The 17,994-nt window shown below is 47.1% G+C and overlaps 1 protein-coding gene and 1 pseudogene across 2 annotated transcripts in view; both read left to right on the top strand.

Annotated features, from left to right (window-relative positions):
- Nucleotides 1-15,617: 15,617 nt before the first annotated feature.
- The window catches only part of FAAP100 (FA core complex associated protein 100), a 104,737-nt gene continuing 102,360 nt past the window's right edge, over nucleotides 15,618-17,994 (top strand). The window contains exon 1 of one of the 2 annotated variants that reach the window (XM_040438839.1): nucleotides 15,618-15,708. The gene's annotated coding sequence lies outside the window, so the exon portion shown is untranslated. The other variant, XM_040438840.1, reaches the window with a different exon arrangement.
- LOC121005975 lies at nucleotides 16,583-17,742 on the top strand (annotated as a pseudogene).

The raw sequence follows: 17,994 nt of genomic DNA, 5'->3' as shown, positions 1-17,994 counted from the left end.
ATTTAAAGAGTACCTTGCAAAAGTATGGACACTGAAGGAGATTTGAGCGCTCCGATAACTTTGACTGAGGTAACCTCTGAGCCTGCGTCCCGTATAGTCTATGTAACCTCTGAGCCTGCGTCCCGTATAGTCTATGTAACCTCTGAGCCTGCGTCCCGTATAGTCTATGTAACCTCTGCGCCTGCGTATAGTCTATGTAACCTCTGAGCCTGCGTCCCGTATAGTCCGTGTAACCTCTGCGCCTGCGTCCCCTATAGTCTACAGAACCTCTGCGCCTGCGTCCCGTATAGTCTATGGAACCTCTGCGCCTGCATCCAGTATAGTCTACATAACCTCTGCGCCTGCGTATAGTCTATGTAACCTCTGAGCCTGCGTCCCGTATAGTCCGTGTAACCTCTGCGCCTGCGTCCCCTATAGTCTACGGAACCTCTGCGCCTGCGTCCCGTATAGTCTATGGAACCTCTGCGCCTGCATCCAGTATAGTCTACATAACCTCTGCGCCTGCGTATAGTCTATGTAACCTCTGAGCCTGCGTCCCGTATAGTCCGTGTAACCTCTGCGCCTGCGTCCCCTATAGTCTACGGAACCTCTCAGCCAGCGTCCCGTATAGTCTATGGAACCTCTGCGCCTGCATCCCGTATAGTCTACATAACCTCTGCGCCTGCGTCCCGTATAGTCTACGTAACCTCTGCGCCTGCGTCCTGTATAGTCTACGTAACCTCTGCGCCTGCGTCCCGTATAGTCTATACAAGACGCAGGCTCAGAGGTTACGTAGACTATACGGGACGCAGGCGCAGAGGTTACGTAGACTATACGGGACGCAGGCGCAGAGGTTACGTAGACTATACAGGACGCAGGCGCAGAGGTTACGTAGACTATACGGGACGCAGGCGCAGAGGTTACGTAGACTATACGGGACGCAGGCTCAGAGGTTACGTAGTCTATGTAACCTCTGCGCCTGCGTCCCGTATAGTCTATGGAACCTCTGAGCCTGCGTCCCCTATAGTTTATGAAACCTCTCAGCCAGCGTCCTGTATAGTCTACGTAATCTCTGCGCCTGCGTCCTGTATAGTCTACGTAACGCCTGCGTCCCGTATAGTCTATGTAACCTCTGCGCCTGCGTCCCATATAGTCTATGTAACATCTGACCCACAGGGCCCCATGCCTCCAGCTAATGCCAAAAAAACTGCCAAGCAGCCCTGTTTTTCTAGTCTGGTACAACTGCTTTAAATGCATTAAAAGATTACCGCTCACATTTGGGCTCATAAACTTCAGATTTTCTCCATTGGCATGTTAGGGGTTAACAAGCACATGATTCCACGTCCTACAGGAATGGTTTCCAGACGGCCAAGCTTCAAATCCCATAAGATTTCATCTAAACCTCTGCTGCCTGGAGTCGGCCTCTCGTCTTCCCTGCCAGCGATTTCGGGATAAACACCTTGGTACACTGCCCCTGGTTCCCGCCTCTCGCTTCACATTACCCCCTGACCACCAGGTTATGGCGGCGCGGTGTCATTAGCTGCTGCATGTTAATTACTCCACGTGTCTTACATGATGTAAGCATGTAACCATCACGCTCCAGTCTCCTGCCTATTGTTCAGGGCTGGGAATGATAGTAGACATGCAGTTTAACCCCTTGAGGACTAGGCGGTGAAGTATTTAGCACGCCTCTGAACTATCAGGATGAATACCGCAATACACAACCTCGTGCCCACTCTATCCGAGAACCCACCGTTTCTCCAGTTATAGGGAGTCCGTCACCTACAGAGTGCCCAGAACTGTTTAATGCGTGACATACACAGTACCGCGGACAGATTTCATTTGTAGCCCCAGAAAAATGTCTGGCGCCATATGCAAATTAGTTGAAAAGAGTCCAGGGGGTGGTCCCCAAGGCAAACAGTCCCCAGACGCTCCCATCCACATCGAGCCTCGCTCCTCCCCTTCTGCATCTTCTCTCCACCTCCATCAGGTTGCCCCTAGATCAGGGATGCTCAACCTGCGGCCCTCCAGATGTTGCAAACCTACAACTCCCAGTATGCCATAGGCTGTCCAGGCATACTGGGAGTTGTAGTTTTGGAACAGCTGGAGGGCCGCAGGTTGGGCATCCCTGCCCTAGATGAAACCCTGCGCAGGCGCAGTCAGCATCGTTAGCTCTGGGGACCGTCTCTTGGGCTCCTTAAAGGGGTATTCCCAGAATGACAACTTATCATCTATCCACAGGATAGGTGACAAGTGCTTAATTGGTGGGCACCAACTGCTCTGATCACCCACAGGTCCCATGTCCTTCGTTTGAATGAAGCAGTGGTCGAGCATGCGCAGTGCTACTCTATTCAAAGCCTATGGAACTTCTGAAGACAGCAGCTCTCGGCTATCTTTATCAGTCCCTTAGAGAATGAATGGAACAGTACACATGCTTGACCACCACTCCATTCAACAGTGTCCCGGGACCCTTATTCTCGCAATCGGTGGGTGGTCCCAGCGATCAGTACCCCCACCAATAATAATAAGACACTCATGACCTGTCTTGTGGATAGATGATAAGCTTTCATTCTCTTCTATTCAAGTTCAGGTCCTTAAAGGGTTTGTCCAGGGTAAAAAAAAAAAAAAAAAAAAAAAAATGGCTGCCATCTTCTAAAAATTATAGATATAGATCGGCCTTATTTACTTAAATGGGGCCGAGCTGTAATACAAGCTGTGGGCAGGTATGGCGCTGTTCCGGCGAAAAAAAGGTGTCCATGGTTTTCTAATCCTATACAACCCCCTTGAGGCCAGAATTTAAGGGGTTAATTAAATGTTATTTGGGAATAGTCCATTAATATCAGAATCGGTGGGGTCCAACTCCATACACTCCTGTCGTTCAGCTGACTAAAGGGGCCACAGCAAGGCTGTGTGAATGGGACTGTGCTGCAATACCAGGTACGGCCACTACTAAATGTATGGCGCTGTGTCGATAAACAATGTAAGGTATGTGTCACTCGATAGAGCAGGGGTCAGCAACCTCTGGCACTCCAGCTGTTGTTAAACTACAACTCCCAGCATGCACACTTGCTCAGCTTTTCTTAGAACTTCCATAGAAGTGAATGGAGTATGGTTGCTGATTCCTGTGCTAGAGCGTGTGGTCCCTTCAGTCAGCCAACAGGTGGGGATGCATGGAGTAAGACCCCCACCAATCTGATATTGATTACCTATCCTGAAGGCGGACCCCACTGATCTGATATTGATTACCTATCCTGAGGATAGGTCATCAATATTGTAGTCCAGGGAAACCCCTTTAATAGTGAAGTCATCTGCCCAAGACCCTGATTTATTAGCCAAAGCGGCTACAAAGAGCATCTCTTCCTCTGGAGGACCCGACACGTCCATACATTACACAGACAGACCATAGAGTTCTATAAGAACCACATAATACGTCATTTTCGCTATGGTGGCGCTGCAGGAAATATAACCACTTACTGCTGGCTTCCACCATAGATTACAGCGGAACACTGTGTGATCAATTTATGGTCATGGGTCCTTTCGTACCAAAAGGGTTTGTGCAAAGTGCAGAACCCCTTTAAATGACCACATGGTATCTTTATGTATTCCGTATAAAAATGAATTCCACTGACACAGTGGCTAATCATGGCAGCATTCTCCCAAGAAACTCTGCCACCCCTGTCCACAGGTTGTGTGTGGTATTGCAGGCTCATTCATGTCAAAGGTGCTGAGCTGCAATACCACACACAACCTGTGGATAAGTGTGGCGCAGCTTTTGGCAGCGGGATATTGATAGCGGGATATTACGCCCACAGGAATGGCCACATCAGTTCTCGGCTTCTGCTCCAAATAAGCCGAGCCGAATGAGTGAGAGCGAAAGGCTGGATCTGGCACAAAAAAAGGGAGGAGATGTAGAGGAGTGGACAGTGGGCGAGGACTATAAACTTCTAGGACTGGAGAGAGTCTGGAGGGACCAGGGAAGGTGGGGAGACACGTGTGGGCAGCAACGCAGCAGGTAAGATGTCGCACTCCTAGCAACTACTCCCAGTAACTTGGACTCCCTTTCCTCTCCGCACTGTACGCAGAGTCTGGGAAGCAGCTGAGAAATCACAGAAAACAGTTCTGTTACATAAGAGTCCTGCTGGCTTATAGACACAGTGATGTAGCAGAGCTGGATGCGTCATTAACGGGTTTCTTGTCTGGTGCAGTAGATTTACAAGGAGTTAGCAACATGACTCATACCAAATGACAAACTGAGCACTGCTACATCTGTAACACAACGGGAGTACAGAATATGATGGTGGTTAAGCATCAGGTCTAGTCGTCAGGTCATGTTGGGGGTTGTAATGTTCTATCTATAGAGTATAATAAAATTGAATAATGGTCATGTTGGGGGTTGTAGTGTTCTATGTAGAGTATAATGGAATTGTATTATGGTCATGTTGAGGGTTGTAGTGTTTTATGTACAAGACATTATAGAATTGTTTTATGGTCATGTCCAGTCGCCAGGTCATGTTGGGGGTTGTAGTGCTCTATGTATAGCGTATAATCGAACTGTATTATGTCATGTCCATTGGTTGGGTCATGTTGGGGGTTGTAGTGCTGTATGTATAGAGTATAATAGAACTGTATTATGTATGGTTTTATAGTGTTCTATGCATAGCGTATATTAGAATAGTATTATAGCCATGTTGGGGGTTGTAGTGTTCTATGCATAGTGTATATTAGAATTGTACTATGGTCATCTTGGGGGTTGTAGTGTTCTATGCATAGCGTACATTAGAATAGTATTATAGCCATGTTGGTGGTTGTAGTGTTCTATGCATAGCGTATATTAGAATTGTACTATGGTCATGTTGGGTGTTGTAGTGTTACATGCGCGCATCCCTCACTGTGCAGAGGCACCACTCACCTAGCGCATTCTCCTGGATCACTCTTCCAATAGCGGCATCAGTTTGATAAAGGCCCTGTGAGGCCGAAACGTCACACCGGATTATCACAGCCGCAGCCTCAATAAAGTCACACAATTTTTGCATCGATATCGCGGGAGTTTCTATTTCTATTTACGTCTGAGGTGGGAACCCGACTCCTAGCAGAAGAGAGCAGAGTGCCAGGAAGTTCACTAGAATTGTACTATGGTCATATTGGGGGTTGTAGTGATCTATGCATAGCATATATTAGAATTGTATTACATCTTGCCTCCTTATGTTCTTGGGGTGTGTGTCCATCTGTTTTTAGGAAATCATTCTGTGCATAGCGTGACTAGGAAAACGCAGGAAGGAACGTATAGCATGTTCTGAATGCTTTCATCATCCCGAGAACAGATGGGTCTTATCAAATCCGTTTCCCTCCCTGTGTTACCCTGACATCATCTTCTCTCCATGCTTCAAATAGGTGGACCTAGTCTGTTTCCTCTCAATAAAGGAAACTGGCAAATGCTAGAGGACAACTTCCAGTCCCAGCAAGCTTGGGTAGACCTGGAAGTTACATAACACCAGCTGGTGTGTAGGGGTCGGAGATACTTCACATAGTCTTATCATACACTACCATAATATCACCACAGCAGGAGAAGCCTCACGTTGTAGTCAAGAAGGTCTTCAAGAGTCAAGACAACCACCATGGGCCCCATTTTTTTGTGGTGTTCAGAGATTTGGTCATTTCCCAGGAGCTCTAGTAGTCCAGGTGGTGGACTCCACGTGGTTGTGTGATGTTCCTTCACCTAGACCAGGGGTGCCCAACCTGCGGCCCTCCAGCTGTTTTAAAACGACAACTCCCAGCATGTTCAGAGAGTCTACAGCTATCAGGGCATGTTGGGAGTTGTAGTTTTTCAGCAGTTGGAGGGCTGTGTTGGTCATCCCTGACAGACCACAAGGGTTTGGCTACCCAGCGATCTTGGTCACACGGCAGCCATAGAAATTAATAGGCTTGCGGCGTGACTACAACCCCAGAATTTTATAAAATTCAAAACCTGTTGCACGACCAAGTTCTCTGTATAGTCGAACCCTAAATGTCTTCAGGTCAGTCCTGCAGAATATAACCTCTACTCTTGCCCCTCCAGTCTCAGGACTCACCATGGAGAAGATCCTGCTGTGTCTGTTGTTAATCTTCGCAATAGGCTTCGCCTCTAAGCAGAAGCGGGAGCCATTAGAGTGGGACTACCGGTCAGAAGGTAAGTGATGGGAGCACTGCAGTCACTAGTGATGGTGGACTAGTCATGGTTATACTGGGAATAGCCGTAAGATGCGGAATCTGGAGTAATTCAGATTTTTTTTTTTTTTTAGAAAATGCTCTTAAAGGGATTTGGGCAATAGGGCCTATGGACACCATTTGGAGAAGTTCTCTGACACCTCTAAGCAAGATGTACTGGGGATGTCAAAGGGTTGTCAGAAAAGGAGAATTGAAATGGGGGTTTTCAGCACTATAAGGTTACAGTCCGCAAACCACAGATCCACAAAACACACATGACATACATGTTGTGGACCCATTGTCTGGGTCAGTGGTCTGTATTTTGCGGCCAAGTATAGGACACGTTCTATCTTTTGCAGAATGGACACATGGGTGCAGAAAGCACGCGGATGTCTTCTGTGTGCTTTCCGCAAAACATAGAACATGTCCTATTCTTGGCCGCAAAGGCGGACCATGGACTCACTGAAGACATACGGTCTTGTGAATGTACCCTAACACTGGTTGGGAATCTATATCTGATTTTTGGGGATTCAGTTGCTGGCACCCCCGCAGCACCACTCCAGCGAGCGCCGTATTCCTGTCACTCTTTACCATGTATAGAAGGGACTATGCCTTGTACTGCCGTTCAGTCCTATTCATGTGAATAGGACTGAGCTACTGCCAGCTGCAGTACCTGTCACAGCCACTACACAGTGTATGGCGCAAGAAAAATATCAAGGAGATATTGCGACTTTTTCCCCTTCAGCTGATGGGCAGCGGTGCCAAGAGTTGGACCCACACATTAGCGGTTATTGATGGTTTTTAATGGTTTAAAGGAGTTTTCTGGGACAAAGAATAGGTTATTAATATCTGATTAGTGAGGTCTAAATCCTCGATTTGCAGTTTTTGGTCAGAAAGAAATGTAATAAAAAGTGATCAAAAAGTCATAAACACCCCAGAATGGTATCAATGAAAAGTTCAGATCGCCACACATCTCCGTACACATAATTACAAAAAAGCTTATAGGGGTTAAAATATGGCGATGAAAAAACTAAAACAGTTTCCCACTTTCTTTATATTTTAACACATAGAAAAACTATACATATAAGGTATCGCCGGATTCATACTGACCTGTAGAATGAAAGTAACTGGTCAGTTTTATCGCACATAGAACGTCGAAAATAAAAAAAAACGAAAAACTGTGGTGGAATTGCTTTTTTTTTTTTTTGCAATTTCCCCCCATTTGGAATTTTTTTCCAGCTTCCAACTACATCATATGCCATATTAAATGGTGGCGTTGGAAAGTACAACTTGTCCTGCAAAAAACAAGCCCTCGTATGGCTATGTGAACAGACAAATAAAAGAGTTATGGCTTTAGGAAGGCAGGGAGCGCAAAATGAAAACGCAAAAAAAACTCTGGGGTAGAAAGGGTTAAGGACAGTCCCTCAATAATGTAGAACCAGAAAATGAGATTTCTCATCCCAGACCTTCTTGACACATCGCTGAGTCTAGACCTCTCATGTGTGATGTGGGTTGCTATGTTTAGTTATTTATTTCGTTTATCGCTTCTTTGATTTCACAGCGGAGAAAGTGAACATGCGGGGGTGCGCTAATCTAACCAATGTGTTGGACAACTGGAAATTTGCCATTCTGACGCAATTCAGAAACCTTCTTCTGTATGACCATCACACTGTACTGCCGGACTACGGGAGGTGAGAGTCCTGCATCCATGGCGCTTTGGCTTTAGGGGTGGGGCTTTGTCTCTAGGAGGTGGAGCTTTGTTTCTAGGGGTGTGGTTTATCCCTGTGAGTGGGTGTTTATCTCTAGAAGGTGGGGCTTTGTCTCTAGTAGATGGGGCTTTGTCTCTAGGGGTGTGGTTTATCCCTGTGAGTGGGTGTTTATCTATAGAATGTGAAGCTTTGTCTCTAGGAGATGGGGCTTTGTCTCTAGGAGATGGGGCTTTGTCTCTAGGGGTGTGGTTTCTCCCTGTGAGTGGGTGTTTATCTATAGAATGTGAAGCTTTGTCTCTAGGAGATGGGGCTTTGTCTCTAGGAGATGGGGCTTTGTCTCTAGGGGTGTGGTTTCTCCCTGTGAGTGGGTGTTTATCTCTAGACGGTGGAGCTTTGTCTCCTCTAAGGGGGGGACTTTATCTCTAGAGGTGTGGTTTGTCACTGTGAGTGAGGCTTTGTCTCTAAGTGGTGGCGCATGGTCTCTAGGAGTTGGAGCTTTGAGTCTAGGTTTGGGGCTTTGTTGCTAGGTGTGGGGATTTGATTCTATGTTTGAGGCTTTGTGGGGCATTATATTCAGGTGGTGGGGCTTTGTCTCTAGGAGATGGGGCTTTGTCTTAGGTTGTGGGGTTTTGTCTCTAGGGGTGTGGTTTCTCCCTGTGAGTGGGTGTTTATCTCTAGAAGGTGGAGCTTTGTCACTAGGGGCAGGGCTTTATCTCTAGGGGTGGGGCTTTGCTTCTAGTCTTGTGAACTTTTACATGATCCAACGCTGAATAATGAGACGCCGGATTAAAGGAATTGCACAAAACTAACATCTGTCAGTTTTATTTATGCCTTGGTTTAATGTCCTCACTTGGGATTTGTGGACTTTGCTGACGTTATATATCAGATGGGAAAACCCTTTAAGAATAACTCAAGGTTCAACTGATACTCTGTGTTATGCAGGACCTGAGGGGGCGGAGCATGACACAGGGATGCAACAAGGAGAGAATACTGCCCCCTATGGCCTGCATTTTCTTTCGGTTGCTTAAAATTGCGTCTCCTCAGTATAGACAACATCTTGAGCCGCAGGTTGTAGACTTCAGCTTTCTATAGATTTAAATGAAATTTGTGACAAATGTCTTACCCATCTTGATGCCATCCTCTCCCCATCAGAATCAAGTCTCTTTCCGAGGCCCTTGACGACTTGTATAAAGAGTTTAACGCCTTGAAGGAACGTCTTGGAGAACTCACCACCAAATTCGATGGCGTGGAAGCCTTTGTAGACCAGATGAATGCTGGGCGGCATGTGCCACCTGCAAGGTCACACTCAACCGTGGAAGAGTCATACAGTGTGCCGAACCAAGGTGGTCAAATACGAAGAGCGAAGAAAGTTAAAGCGCCAGCCAGTCGGGCATAAAAAGATACCATGACCGGGTGGTATTTGCATGGTGTGACTGCTGCCAAGCTGCATCTCTCCTTCTCAGCTATCATCTGAATTGTCTTGTTCGACAGTCTGGTTGCTAGGGATACATTGCTTAACAACCATTATATCATGTTTGACTGGTTGCTAGGTATACATTGCCTAACAACCATGAAATCATGTTTGAGTGGTTGTTAGGGATACATTGCTTAACAACCATTGTCATGTTTGACAGTCTAGTTGCTAGGGATAAATTACTTAACCATTAAATCATGTTTGACTGGTTGCTATGGATACATTGCTTAACAACCGCCACATGATATTTGACTGGTTGCTAGGGATACATTGCTTAGCAACCATTACATCATGTTTGACTGGTTGCTATTGATACGTTGCTTAACAACCCTTGTCTTCTGCAGTATGGTTGCTATGCAGTGAGTCCATAGAAATCAGTCTGTCTCAGATCTTAAAGGAGAATTGACACTGAACTGTGGGTATGAAAAGGAAGAAGCAGGCTTGGCAGGACTCACATCGGGTCTTTTCTATCTCTTACTGCCATGTAACCCCTGAGTATAGCACATTATGCAATGTAATCCTAATGTTGGGCAAGTCTTCCTTAAAGGGGTGGTCCCAGAATGACAACTTAACGCCTATCTGCAGAATAGGTGATAAGTGTCTGATCGGTGGTGGTCTGACCACTGGTCATGAGAACGGGGGTCCTGTGTCCCCCATCTGAATAGAGCAGCCATGCTCCTATGGAATTTGAATGCGATGTCAATGCGCATGCTGCTGGTCCATTCAAACAGGGTACAAGAAACCCCCATTTTTGTGACCGGTGGGGGTCCCAGCAGCCAGACCACACCCATTAGATACTTATCTCTTTAAGGAGGGCTACCACATCTTCCCCGATGAAATAAACAGGGGTCCTCCACAATAGTCATCTCCAGCTTTTCTAAAACAACAACTCTCTGCGTGTCCTGACAACGGGACATCTCCAAGTTGGAGACCGCTGTTTTAGGCAATGCTAAAAGTCACCTCTTTTCCAAGAGCATACGTGACATTGAGCCGTTATGGGGCCCCTGGACTGGATGGATGTATTACAATGGGTGCAGACATTGCCTCTCTACAGGGCATACAACATTCATGGAAAGGACATTGCACCAATCCCTCCAGTCCACATTGCTTAGTGGTGCCACCGGGTACCAGATGGGGCACAACTCCTCGCCCTTTCATCAACCTGTCTATACAGAATAATTACTGATACACCAGGCACAGTGTCTTGTAGGTCTAGCTCAGCTGAATGAATTCATATTCAAATGAGCAGTTAAGTGCACTGAGGGCTGACCAAAGCCAGTCAGTGCACCGCACCCTTGCTCCTCCTGCTTCCTCTTCTTGATTGACAGGGTCAGGGAAGACGACCATGCAGGAACCTGGTTCTCTCAATCAAAAAAAGAGAGGGAGAGGCTGACAGAGGAAGCAGGAGGAGCAAGAGTGCACAGAGTGGCCTGGGCCCGCCCTCGGTGCACTTAACTGCTCATTTGCATATGGATTAAAACTACTTTTTCTGCAGAATAAAGCAACTGATCTCTATATGAAAAGTATCATTATATTCAGATGAGATATATCCCTACAAGGCATTGTTCCTGGTTTAATAGTCACCTTCTTGCTGACAGGCTCCTTTTTATTGCTAAGCACACTAGAAGAAATGGAGCTCCCTCTAGTGGTCATGTGCATCTAAGACACCAAGCACATAAGTAGAAGGGTTGCTTAGGGTACTTTCACACTTGCGTTGTTTGATACCGGCAGGCAGTTCCGTTGCCTGAACTGCCTGCCTGATCAGGCAAACTGTATGCAAACGCATGTCATTTTTTCTGACTGATCAGGATCCTGATCAGTCTGAAAAAAATGCCTGTTCAGTCGGAAAAATGCATTGCAATACCGGATCTGTTTTTCTGGTGTCATCAGGCAAAATGGATCAAGTATTTATTTTTTTTCTCATTTTTAAAGGTTTGTGCATGCGCAGACCAGAAGGACGGATCCGGCATTCAGGCAAGTCTTCAGTTTTTTCCGCCGGAGATAAAACCGTAGCATGCTACGGTTTTCTCTTTTGCCTGATCAGTCAAAATGACTGAACTGAAGACATTCTGATGCATCCTGAACGGGTTACTCTCCATTCAGAATGCATGGGGATAAAACTGATCAGTTCTTTTCCGGTATAGAGCCCCTGTGACGGAACTCTATGCCGGAAAAGAAAAACGCTAGTGTGAAAGTGGCCTTACTTGTCACACAATTGGATGAAGAGTTGCAGTGACCCCTAGAGGACAGCTGCTGTCTGCCTGTGACACTTACGCACATAATTGATTTATAACATGAAGTATAACCCCCATCATTGTTTAGACAACCCATACCCTGCCCTGTGTGTGTTTCATAGGGGAAAGAGTGGTGCCGGCCCTCCGTAACTACGACACGCTGCGATTCCTGGTTCTATATGACTGATGTATGTAACATGTACACAGAGTTTTATAATAAATATATTCTATACATGTGTTTACACTGCAAGGCCATTTCTATCATTGTTGTTCAGGTGTTCTTTAAGGTTAGGTATTAAATGTTCATGTAATACCGCCACATAATACAACCATACAATGTTCATATAATTCCTCCAGAGAGAGACCAAATAATAGAGCCATACAATGTTCATATAATACTGCCAAAGAGTGACGAATCACTAGTCCCATGCAAGGCTCACTTAATACTGCTACAGAGTGACCAAATAATAGAGCCATACAGTGTTCATGCAATACCGCCACAGTGAGATCCAAATAATAGAGCCATACAGTGTTCATGCAATACCGCCACAGAGTGACTAAATAATAGAGCCGTACAGTGTTCATGTAATACCGCCACAGAGTGATCAAATAATAGAGCCATACAAGGTTTATACACTGCTCAAAAAAATAAAGGGAACACAAAAATAACACATCCTAGATCTGAATTAATTAAATATTCTTCTGAAATACTTTGTTCTTTACATAGTTGAATGTGCTGACAACAAAATCACACAAAAATTAAAAAATGGAAATCAAATTTTTCAACCCATGGAGGTCTGGATTTGGAGTCACACTCAAAATTAAAGTGGAAAAACACACTACAGGCTGATCCAACTTTGATGTAATGTCCTTAAAACAAGTCAAAATGAGGCTCAGTAGTGTGTGTGGCCTCCACGTGCCTGTATGACCTCCCTACAATGCCTGTGCATGCTCCTGATGAGGTGGCGGACGGTCTCCTGAGGGATCTCTTCCCAGACCTGGACTAAAGCATCTGCCAACTCCTGGACAGTCTGTGGTGCAACGTGACGTTGGTGGATAGAGCGAGACATGATGTCCCAGATGTGCTCAATTGGATTCAGGTCTGGGGAACGGGTGGGCCAGTCCATAGCATCAATGCCTTCGTCTTGCAGGAACTGCTGACACACTCCAGCCACATGAGGTCTAGCATTGTCTTGCATTAGGAGGAACCCAGGGCCAACCGCACCAGCATATGGTCTCATAAGGGGTCTTAGGATCTCATCTCGGTACCTAATGGCAGTCAGGCTACCTCTGGCGAGCACATGAAGGGCTGTGCGGCCCTCCAAAGAAATGCCACCCCACACCATTACTGACCCAATGCCAAACCAGTCATGCTGGAGGATATTGCAGGCAGCAGAACGTTCTCCACGGCGTCTCCAGACTCTGTCACGTCTGTCACATGTGCTCAGTGTAAACCTGCTTTCATCTGTGAAGAGCACAAGGTGCCAGTGGCGAATTTGCCAATCTTGGTGTTCTCTGGCAAATGCCAAACGTCCTGCACGGTGTTGGGCTGTAATCACAACCCCCACCTGTGGACGTCGGGCCCTCATATCACCCTCATGGAGTCTGTTTCTGACCGTTTGAGCAGACACATGCACATTTGTGGCCTGCTGGAGGTCATTTTGCAGGGCTCTGGCAGTGCTCCTCCTGTTCCTCCTTGCACAAAGGCGGAGGTAGCGGTCCTGCTGCTGGGTTGTTGCCCTCCTACGGCCTCCTCCACGTCTCCTGATGTACTGGCCTGTCTCCTGGTAGCGCCTCCATGCTCTGGACACTACGCTGACAGACACAGCAAACCTTCTTGCCACAGCTCGCATTGATGTGCCATCCTGGATAAGCTGCACTACCTGAGCCACTTGTGTGGGTTGTAGACTCGGTCTCATGCTACCACTAGAGTGAAAGCACCGCCAGCATTCAAAAGTGACCAAAACATCAGCCAGGAAGCATAGGAACTGAGAAGTGATCTGTGGTCACCACCTGCAGAACCACTCCTTTATTGGGGGTGTCTTGCTAATTGCCTATAATTTCCACCTGTTGTCCTTCCCATTTGCACAACAGCATGTGAAATTGATTGTCACTCAGTGTTGCTTCCTAAGTGGACAGTTTGATTTCACAGAAGTGTGATTGACTTGGAGTTACATTGTGTTGTTTAAGTGTTCCCTTTATTTTTTTGAGCAGTGTATAATACTGCCACAGAGTGACCAAATAATAGAGCCATCCCATCCTGCCACCTCTAATACTGTGTCCACTGTGCACCCTAATACTATACTGCAGAAACAGATAATCCCCCTGAAAATACTATTACCACACAGTTAGTGCCCTAAAAAATAACTGTGCCCAGCAAATAGTGTCCCTGACACTAATAGTGCCGTAAGCATTGTGTGCTCCAAAAATAATAGTGCTAACCTGATACTGTGCCAGGGTGCCTCCCAATGTAGCAGTCCCTCCAAAAGTCCCACCAATAGTAATAATTATCTGCCAGAGTGCACTATGTGGTAACAGTGCACCCATTTGTAATGTCCCTCATTTTGCCCCCAGTAGCAATAATTCCCTATATAATGTGTGCCTGTACAAAAAATGACCCCTTATAATTAGGGATGAGCGAATCGACTTCGGATGAAACATCCGAAGTCGATTCGCATAAAACTTCGGTCCAATACTGTACAGAGCAGGAGCTCCGTACAGTATTAGAATGTATTGGCTCCGATGAGTCAAAGTGACGTCACTCCGGTCATCACATGGTCCATCACCATGGTAAAAGATCATGTGACGGACCATGTGATGACCGGAGTGACGTCACCACAGGTCCTTTTCCTGCACAAAGCAAAAAAGAAGACAGAAGAGAAGCCGGCTGCGCAAACAAGTGGATTAAGGTGAGTTTAATTTTTTTTTGTAACCCCTACAGCGCTATTGTACTACGCATTCTGTATTCAGAATGCTATTATTTTCCCTTATAACCATGTTATAAGGGAAATAATAATTATCGGGTCCCCATCCCGACCGTCTCCTAGCAACCATGTGTGAAAATCGCACCGCATCCTTGCTTGCGGATGCTTGTGATTTTTACGCAACCCCATTCATTTCTATGGGGCCTGTGTTACGTGAAAAACGCACAAAGAGGAGCATGCTGCGATTTTCACGCAAAGCACAAGTGATGCGTGAAAATCACCGCTCGTGTGCACAGCCCTATAGAAATGAATGGGTCCGGATTCAGTGCGGGTGCAATCCGCGCGGAATACTCGCCCGTGTGAAAGGGGCCTTAGAGGAAACGGTGGGCCAGGGAGACATCGCTCCCGTCGCGGCATTCAACTGTATTGCTATCCTGAGTACTGAGTGTTTTATAGAGATGAGCGTTTCCACAATGAAATCGCTCATTGCCCATGACCCTTCCGCTGCCCCCTCTTGCCCCTGCCTGAGGCGATCGCATCATTGGCAGTGCACCCCTGGGTATTATATTAGTATACTGGGATGCGGAGGTCACTCGTCATGGCCAGGGTGTTTAGATACTGGGCACGGGTTGCTATCTGCCCCTCCCCCTCAAAGAACAAATGCTGAATTATCAGACTTTCTGGATTATTCGTTGCCAGATTAAAACGGTATATATATATGCTTCCATTTAAAAAGGAACTCCATCTTAAAGCTAAACCGTAAGAACAAGGGCATCTAGGACAGCTTCCTTTTATCCAAGGCACTTTTTGCTGGTGTAGAACTACAACTCCATGCAAGCCTCCCGCCTTTTGAAAACTCCAGAACCTCCAGTACTCCAGTAACTCCCTGTACCTTCATGTAGTCATAACCCCGCCCCCTGTCATTTTTCTTTAACTGACATTCCCCATAAACCACGCCCTTCTGTTGGCGCTTGACGCGCGTACGGGGCGTGGCCTCTTCACGTCAGCCAATGAACTTGGTGTCGAAGTTCGTGGACAAATAGCATTTACCTTTAGCACGCCATTTTACCCAGACGCTTGCTTCGCGTCAGGGGGCGTGGCCTCTCATTCTATTCAGCCAATGAACTCGGAGTTGGGAATTCCGGTCAAGAAATGTTTTTTCCCGCCGCGAGGAAGCTGACTGAGTAGAAGCGGCTGTTGTCATGGTAACGTGGGACCGGGAAATTTAGCGGGATAAATAACGGCACTGTTTACCGTTACTGGGCAGCTATGGGAAGTAATATGACGGTAATATGGCGCCTCCTGCGCTCCTCACTTGTCCCAGTTCAGTTGAAGGGGCGACGTTGTTTTACATTTCTGAGGTAAAAATGTCGGGATATGGGGTCAGTTATGAAGCTATTCGGTGTGTGACCTGATGGCGTATGTTGTGGTGACTGAGTGCAACATGGTGGACGATAGGAGTTGTAGTTCACTCTGACAGTCTGTCATCATGTCATTGTTTTCAGTAATAGGGAAAAAAGTACTTTTTTTTTTTTTACCTATAGAATAGTATAAAAAAAAATTAAGCACAAATTAATAATAAAAATTTACAGAATTAAAACTGCTTCATAATCGCACTTGATGTTTTTGGCTAGCCCGCTACCTATTGTCATGTGATGCTCCTGTCCACCCCCACCCGTGGATAGGGGGCAAGTCACCCGTCTCTTTTCACCATGGGATATATGGGGAAAGGCCAGCAGAGGGCGCTCAACCTCCCATATGGGCGTTTTTTTTCCCCTGGTGCGTGTTTTGTGGTGAAATCCACATCCCATTGTTTTCGGAGGAAACACATATCGCCTTTCATAAGGGTAGGTTCACATCTGCAACCAAATCCTCCGCATATGCTGCAGCAGAGAGCGCTGCGGTTTTTATGCAGATCCGCTCTAGGTTTAGCGCCATCAAATGTCGCTAAACCACGAGCAGCCTACAGCTTTGTGCGGAGACTGCGTCGAGATTGGACCTATACATTCTTAGAACGGTCTTGAAAACCCTCGACCGCATGAACTGCAGCGCAGCTTCCCATTAAAAACAATGAAAAGTGGGGTAAGTGAGGAGCCGGGTGACGGCGGGCACCAAGGGGCGGCAGGGAGATCCGCGCTGGATTGTGGAGCAGAGGGCGGACGCCACCAACATGAACAACTGGCACTGGACGGAACGTGACGCCACCGCCTGGTCCACAGATAAGCTGAAGGAGCTGTTCCTGGCAGTCAGCGTGCAGGGGGAGCAGGGCACTTGCGAGGTGACGGAGGTCAGCAAGCTGGAAGGGGAGGCATCCATCAACAACCGCAAAGGGAAGCTCATCATCTTCTACGAGTGGTACATCAAGCTGGACTGGACGGGACATTCCACGTCAGGAGTGAAGTACAAGGGACACGTGGAGATCCCCAACCTGTCCGATGAGAACGACCCCAGTGAAGTGGAGATGAGTCTCTTTGGCGATGGATGAGCCGGACACAAGTCTAACGGAGCTGATGACAAAGAGCGGGGTGCAGCGGCTCCGGGAGGCTGCGGGGCAGTACATCGCCATCCTGAAGTCAGAGTTCACACAAGGAATGAATTTGCCTACGGAAAGCGGAATGTCGCACACGGCAGTGATGGACGTGAAGCAGAAGGCGGCTCCCGCACCGACTCAGGACAAGATGGTGACGTGTCCGACAACAGGCGTGAAGATCCCCACCTGTAAGGTCAGCATGAAGGAGACGCTCCTGACCTCCCCCGAGGAGCTGTACAGAGTGCTGACCCAGTAGGAGCTGGTTCAGGGATTCACACACGCTCCGGCCACAGTGACGGCAGAAAAAGGCGGCAAATTTCAGCTACTGGGAGGGAACGTGAGCGGAGAGTTCATAGAAGTGGAGTCTGAGAAGCGAATCGTCATGTCCTGGAGGTTCAAGATGTGGCCAGCAGGGCACCACGCCACCATCACACTCACCTTCACAGACAAGGGGGGAAGAGACGGAGCTGCGGATGGAGGCACGAGGCGTCCCCCAGAGCGAGGAGCAGCATCTGAAGGACGGCTGGAAGAGAGATTACTTTGATGGCATCAAGCAGACCTTTGGGTTTGGGGCGATGCTCTTATAACGGGGGGCGGGAGGGGGTTATCTTTTTTTTACTATTTGCTGTCTTGTGGACTGACCATGTTATTTTATGTGGTGGAGGGGGCACGGATCAGCGCTGTGGTGTCACACCAATAAACGTGTAAATTATCATAAAAAACAATGGAAGGTGGTTTCAACGTAGATACTACCTGGTTTTCAGCGCCGGAACCCGCAGCCAAAATCCTCCTTCTGAACATACCCTAAAACTGGATATTTTCTTAGAGAATTGGATCCTGCGATGGGTTTTATAATTGCACATGGATTGTCACAGATTTTCAGGGCTGAAAATGGGTGGGTTACCATACCCCCCCACCCATAAATGGGCGTTCCCAGGGGCAGGGCTTATATGCCCCGATT

The sequence above is a fragment of the Bufo bufo genome, chromosome 6 (genome assembly GCF_905171765.1).
Source record: "Bufo bufo chromosome 6, aBufBuf1.1, whole genome shotgun sequence".
In the NCBI taxonomy this organism is placed as follows: Eukaryota; Metazoa; Chordata; class Amphibia; order Anura; family Bufonidae; genus Bufo; species Bufo bufo.
Note: the sequence above shows the minus strand (reverse complement) of the source record. Positions and strands in the feature narration are given on the sequence as shown.